The 7,235-nt window shown below is 35.6% G+C and overlaps 1 pseudogene; it reads left to right on the forward strand.

Annotated features, from left to right (window-relative positions):
* The first annotated feature begins 4,354 nt into the window (after window positions 1-4,354).
* On the forward strand, window positions 4,355-4,520 carry LOC145288434 (U2 spliceosomal RNA; annotated as a pseudogene).
* Window positions 4,521-7,235: the final 2,715 nt, after the last annotated feature.

The raw sequence follows: 7,235 nt of genomic DNA on the forward strand, positions 1-7,235 counted from the left end.
GGAGTGTGACTAAAATTGTGGAAACGCAGGCTCACGTCTTAAACGGCTTCGGTCTGCGCTTTGCCGACGCAGCGTCATGATGCTGAAAAGGGTCCAAGATGGTGCCTGCGGCGTTATATAACAATGCAGTATTGCCGAATCGCGTGTGCTCTCACGCACATATGCAAATATGATAATTTAGAGGACTCTGTCTTTTATAAAAAGAGGCCACTGGAGTAGATGTGGGAGATGCGAAAACGAGTCTACAGAAAGAACTGAAGTCTTGTGTGCTGTTTTTTTTTCCTTTGCAAACGTGCGTAAAATATTAATTCTGTTGATATGTATTATTTTAAAAGGACTTACAGCACCGTATGGAATGCATTATCTTAAAATTTTATTTTTCTTCAAGCTCTTCTCATTGCTAATATCTGACCTCCAACCATTATGGCAATATCCTTCTATAGGAACATGCCTTTTTACAGTAGCATGTATTTAAGCAAACCGCACACAAATCCATGCATACACCTTTTAACCAACGCATCAGTTGTCGCCCCCGTGGTAACTCACGTTGCTCAATAGGTGGTGTTCCTTTTCCTCTTCCGTTTTCTGTCTTTCTGGGGGTGGGAGAAAAAAGTAGTAGTTTGGAAGCTTATGATCAGAATACGGCGTGAAGAGAATATATAATCGGCGTATATATTTATTGAGTCAATAACATAAGCTTATCATTCTTTTGGTTTCCGCTACACTTGAATGAAAAGTGCATTCCGTGAAAACGGATATTACGTCATAATACTTATAATAATAGCTATAGGAAATATTTACTAATTAGATTTTGTGCTTTTTTGATACTGATAGCATAACAAAAGTGATGGAGAAAACGTTTTGGCAATCTTTCTGCATTCGTCACATAAACGCGGACCCAAAAGTAAGAAAAGAAAAATGAAACCTGGAAAGAGACGAATTGTTCTAAAAAGCTGAAGGTCATTTTGACGAAGACACACACACAAAGCTTTTTCGTCGCCTTCATCGAACGTTATTATTCAGAAACCATTTTGTAACATGGGGAGTGGACATCCGTCCATCATAAAGTGCAACGATACTTGGCAAAGAAAACAAACAGATGTAGCTCAGAAATCATATTACAATTAATTGAATTAATTTTCACGGAAGTCTAAAAATTTGCAAGACTCATGTAAAAGTGTTTATTGTTAGCAATCCTATATTCTTAAAATCAGTCGCATTATTTTTCTTACCAGAAAATGAAATAGCGTTTAATGTAGTTTTAAGCATGTGTTTATAAATTCATCGTTAATCACATGATGTTCGACTTTTGTTAACATTGTTCTATTATTATTTCTTTTTGCTCACTAAGCGTCCAAACACATGTAATCATCAGTGATCACTAGGGCAAGGACAACAGCATATTCTTTTCATTGTTTTGACTCTCGAGTATGTAAATATCGTATATAGTTTTATATGGAGTGATGTGTTTATCGGTTGATTAACTGTGTCTAACTGTCTCGGGTATATACTCGAGAGTCAAAACAATGAAAAGGATATGCTGTTGTCATAGTCCTAGCGATTACTCACTGATAATTACCAGTGGTGTTTCTTAGAGCCTTGGTGACAAACATCTCCTCAGGTTTTTAGTCCTTACACCTCTTTTGACAAGCTTTGTAAATGCATTATCGCACCAACCACTTGCCAATAATTTCATGCTCGAAACAGATCGTTGGTCTTAAATCCCAAACCTCGTCACATCTCTCCAGTAAAGATATAAGTGCTTCCTTTCTTGATCTTTCTATCCTCCTTTACCTTAATTTTGGGTCCGACACTACACTTTTATTTTATTTTACCTGAAGGTATAGTTAACTTTACATTTTGCATTGTTTTCTTCTCGGTTTTCTTGCTTATTTGTGGGTGTGTTCTGTTTTTATTCATTTTTATTAAAGGTGGTGGTTTATATTCATAGTTCAGATGGGTTACTTCCCACACTCTGGGATTTTCCGCCAAGTTTTAGTCGTTTCAATTATTATTATCTGTGATATCTTCTGTTCTTTTCCCAATATTATTATTATTATTATTATTATTATTATTATTATTATTATTATTATTATTATTATTATTATTATTTCATTAACTTCACAGTGTGGTGATGTTTTACACCATTCTAACACCCGAGAGCGAGTTCTTACGCCAAAGCACGCGAGTATAGCCAAAATGGCAATCAGATAGAAAGCACCTGGCGTAGGATGTTTGCTAAGCCAAGCAGAACTGACTTCTGGAGAGCAGTGATTCCCACAGTTCTACTGTTTCATCAGATCATCAGGAATTGAGCCAAGCGCACCTATAATTATGAGCACGATGGAAGTTTTATTATTCCACAATCTACCAATATCCACCCTCACTTTCTGATAGTTCTGTATTGTCTCATTCTTCCTGCCTTTTAGGTTTATGTCGTTTAGGCAAACCACAGCAATAATTTAACATCTATTGGTCTTTTTGTTCAAAACTACAATATCTGATTTCCTGTAAGTCATCTTGCGGTCACACTGCGGTCACACTGAATCATGAAACCCCAGAGAGTCTTTACGTACTCATTTTCCACTACCCTTTTATGGGTAAATGTGGTACCATTTGTTCATCACTTAGATTCCAAACCTTTGACAAAATCTGGCATCAATTGAAATGAATGGCTCTCGTCTTCAGGAGGCCTCAAGTTTTGACAAGCTTCTAGGCTTGACCATTACTCCTGATCTTAAATGGAACACGTACATCAAATCTGTTGCCAAGGCCGCTGGATAAATGGTGGGATCTTTCTATCGATCCGGTAGATATCTCACTGCTGATGCAATTCTCTATCTATATAAGAGCCAGGTACGCCCAAGGATGAAATATTGTTGCCACATCTGGGCAGGAGCTGCTAGAAAGGACTTGTCCTGTTTTGATAGAGTTCAAAATAGATTTCGTAGCCTCGTTGGAGATGTCCTTTTCTCTTCCCTGCAACCTCTATCTCACAGAAGAGATGTTGCGAGTTTGTATCGTTATTTTCATGGAAAGTGTTCGACTGAGCTTCAATCTATGGTCCCCCCTGACCAAACTTTCACAAGAAACACTCGTCTAGCTGTACACACTATCAATAATTCCCCCCCCACTCTTTATCTTTGCCTAAACGTAAATGTAGATTCCATGAACAAAGCTTCTTTTTAGAACTGTACGCCTGTGGAACTGTCTTCCGTTTTCCTGCTTTCCAGCTGACTGCACTATGGTTGTGTTCAAGTCTAACGTAAATAAGTTCTTGATGAGTCGTTCCATATAAGTTTTGAAATTTACCGAATTTTCATTACTAATGATTACTATATTGTCCAATTTCTACTGTACACTCTTTAACCCTTATCCTTGAGTGACCTATTGGCCTTGATAATGTAGTGATGCCCGTGTAAAAAAAACAAAAAAACTCCAGTGCAGATCTGTACAAACTTTGTCAGGACGACGTTGGTATTCTTTTTGAGCTAGTGTAGAACACATACTATGTGTGACACTGTTTATAGAGATATACCGCAAAATCTTCCTTATCAGAACAGCCCTTCCCATAGATGTGTTTATTTATTTTATTATATTTAGCGCCTGTTTCTGAGCAAATATCAGAGTTTCTGTTTCTCTTGTCAAGTTTCCTTTTGACAGAAAATTCCAAAATTGGAGGACACTTGGCGTTTGTAACAGTCTCACCGTTTGAATTCACCCCAAGGACAGAAACAGGGATATTTTCTGCAAGTTTATCGTGTGTGATGAATTTGTTTATTTTTATTTACGTATGAATTTTTTCAAATATATGCATCGTGGTTGTCGTTGTGGTCGTTGAGGATACTTGGCGTTTTTATCGGTTTTGTGTGGAAAGAGCTCTAAGGCTTGGCCGACAGCTTTCAAGATATTATGTATAAATTAAAACACTGGTAAATTGCAACCATAAACTCAAAACCCATTGTAAGGAAATACCAGTTTGACGTGTGGCGGGGCTAACCAAGTTCCACGGCCAGTGAACCGCTATTTAGACTTGATTGTCCGTTCTAGGGATGCTGTCTCGATAAAAATACCGAGGAAGGAACCTCCACAAATACAACTCATTCTTGTGATGAATACAAATATACAAATGAGTGCAGGACTCCGAGCTCCGAGTGAGAAGTTCAAACAGAAACACTTCTGCCACTGGAGTCATTACGCTTATCGCTCCGTCCGTTATCATGCTGTGTATCCCTAAAAAAGGAAAGTGGAATATTCCTAAAAGTGGAATATTCCAAATAAACCTTGTTATATATATAAAAAATATTTTTTAAAAAGTGGTGTCGCTGTTGAGGCAAAGCTAATAAAAATGATTTCTGTTTCTTGGCCTTTTGGCTAAGATCAAATGTAGTATCTGTCCTTAAGGTGCTACATTTCAATTTCTTCTCCCTCAGTGGAAGAGAAATCCTTTACGATTAAGACAACTTTTTCTCCACGTTAAAAAACGACCCTGGTGTCTAAATCTGTCCCGGGGAGGCATTGTGAATAGGTAGTATGTTCAATGTAACAAAGTTTTAATATTAAAAAAGTAACTGGAAAAAGTTATTTCTGATTTTATTACAAAATGCCCTGGAAATGTCACTTCTGATTAATTATAAATTACCCTGGAAAATGTCCGTTCTGACTATTTTTTTTGTTTACTTGCCTCCCCACAAGGGCGGAATTGGATATGAAGTCAGTTAAAAATTTAGGGTGAAACCAGCTCCCCAAAAGGGGCACTCTGGTCAATAACAAAAATAAAAATTATATCAGTAATGAAGGACAAGTCCTGCATTAACTAAAACCAAAAAAAGGGAGATTTAAGTCACTGGAATGCTGAAACTGATACTACACCCAGAAATTCATGTTGAAGCCATGGTTGCCTAATCGCAACCATGTTAATGTTTTTTTATGTATTACTTTCGAAAAGCTGCTGAAACAGTTTATGATTTAAACATTACTTTATTTCAAGTATATTTTAAGTAGTGGGTTACAGGATATGAAGTCAGTCCCGGTAATTACTCAAACCGTTTACGATTTAAACATTACTTTATTTCATGTATATTTTTAACAGTGGTGATGAGGATCTTAAATCAGTCCCGAAAATGGGTGAAACCGTTTACACATTACACATTACTTTATTTAATGTATATTTTTAACATTGGGGCGGGAAATATGAAGTCGGTTCCGGAAATGGCTGAAATAATGTACATTTTCGACATTACTTTATTTAATGTATATTTTAACAGTAGGATGGGAGATAAGAAGCCGGTCCCGGAAATGGCTGAAGAAGTTTACGATTTATACATTACTTTATTTCGTGTACATTTTCAACAGTAAGATGGGGATTATAAGTCAGTTCCAGAAATAGCTTCAACTATTTAGACATTACATTATTTCACGCATATTTTTAGCAGTGGATTTGGGATATAAAGTCGGTCCCGGAAATGGCTGAAACAGTTTACGATTAAAACATTACTTTATTTTCAACAGTGGGGGGGGCGGATATGAAGTCAGTCCTGGGATTGAATGAGATGTGCAAATATATACTATCAGAAAGCGTCGCCCAGTATTGAATGAGATAGGTGGAAAGCATATAGTAGCAAAATACCCAGCGTCGAACGGGATCGAATGAGATAGGTGAACGATATATATTAGCAGACTAATCAACGTCACCCGGGATTGGATAAGATAGGTGAAACATATATACTATGAGAATACCCAGAATTGATTGATTTGTTTGTAATTAAATATATCAAAGATATTATTTATTAAGGGGGAGCGACATAGTGGGTTAAAGTTATGAAAATCATTGTCGAAATTATTAACATAACCAAGAACTATGAAAAATGATGAAATGTGAGTTACTTGATTGGTGTGTTTGTAATGATATAATAAGCCCAGGAAATATATCAAAGTAATTATGTTAGTCAGAGAGGGAGATAAGAATGGTTTAAATTATGAAAAATAATTGTCGATATTAGTAACATATCCAAGAATTATGAAAAATGTAATATGTTATTTAATGCATTAGTGTGTGTGTGTGTGTGTGCAATGAAATAATCAGACCAGACAATATATCAAAGTTATTATTTTAATAATGGGGTGATGATGTGGGCTAAAATGATGAAAAATGACTGTCGATATTAGTAACATATCCAAGAATTATGAAAAATGAAAAAATGTGAGTTAATTGATTGGTGTGTTTGAAATGAAATAATCATCACAGATAATATATCACGTTATTATTTTAGTACTGGGACGGTGATAATGTGCGTTAAAATATTAAAAATGATTGTCGAAATGAGTAACATATCCAAGAATTAAGAAAAATAATGACGTGTGAGTTAATTGATAGTTGCGTTTTTTTATGAAATAATCAGCCCAGCTAATATATCAAAGTAATTTTTATTAAGAAAGGGCGACGAGGATGGTTTAAATTATAAAAAAATATTGTCGAAATTAGTAACATATCCAAGAATTACGAAAAATGACGAAATGTGATTTAATTGATTAGTCTGTTTATAATATAAGTAAATATATACTTCTTGTATGCAATTGCATCAGGGAGAGAGTTCACGAAAATTAGGAATAATGAAGGTCCGAGGATCGACCACTGTAGCAAACCAGTATTGCTGTGTTGTTTAGATGTGGGGCTTTTATAGACAAACTAAAGGAATTTTAAATAGAAAGATATTGGGGAAACGAATTCCAACAAAAATCATCCAAATAGTCGCCCAGTATTGAATGAGATAGGTGGAAAACATATAGTAGCAAAATACCCAGCGTCGACCGGGATCGAATGAGATAGGTGAACGATATATATTAGCAGAATATGCGGCGTCACCCGGGACGTGAAACATATATACTATGAGAATACCTAGGATTGATTGATTTGTTTATAATGAAATAATCAGCCCAGGCAATATATCAAAGTTATCATTTAAGTAAGGGGGAGCGGCACAGTGAGTTACAGTTATGCAACTTATTGTCGAAATTAGTAACATATCCAAGAATTAGGAAAAATAATGAAATGTGAGTTACTTGATTGGCTTGTTTATATTGATATAATAATCCCAGACAATATATCAAATTTCTAACATAGTAACATATCCAGGATTATGAACAAAGATAAAATCTGAGTTAAGCAATTGTGTGTTTATAATAAAATAATCAACACAGGAAATATATCAAAGTAATTGGGTAAGTAATAGAGG

The sequence above is a fragment of the Euprymna scolopes genome, chromosome 11 (assembly GCF_053919585.1).
Source record: "Euprymna scolopes isolate OS-2025 chromosome 11, ASM5391958v1, whole genome shotgun sequence".
Taxonomy (NCBI): domain Eukaryota; kingdom Metazoa; phylum Mollusca; class Cephalopoda; order Sepiida; family Sepiolidae; genus Euprymna; species Euprymna scolopes.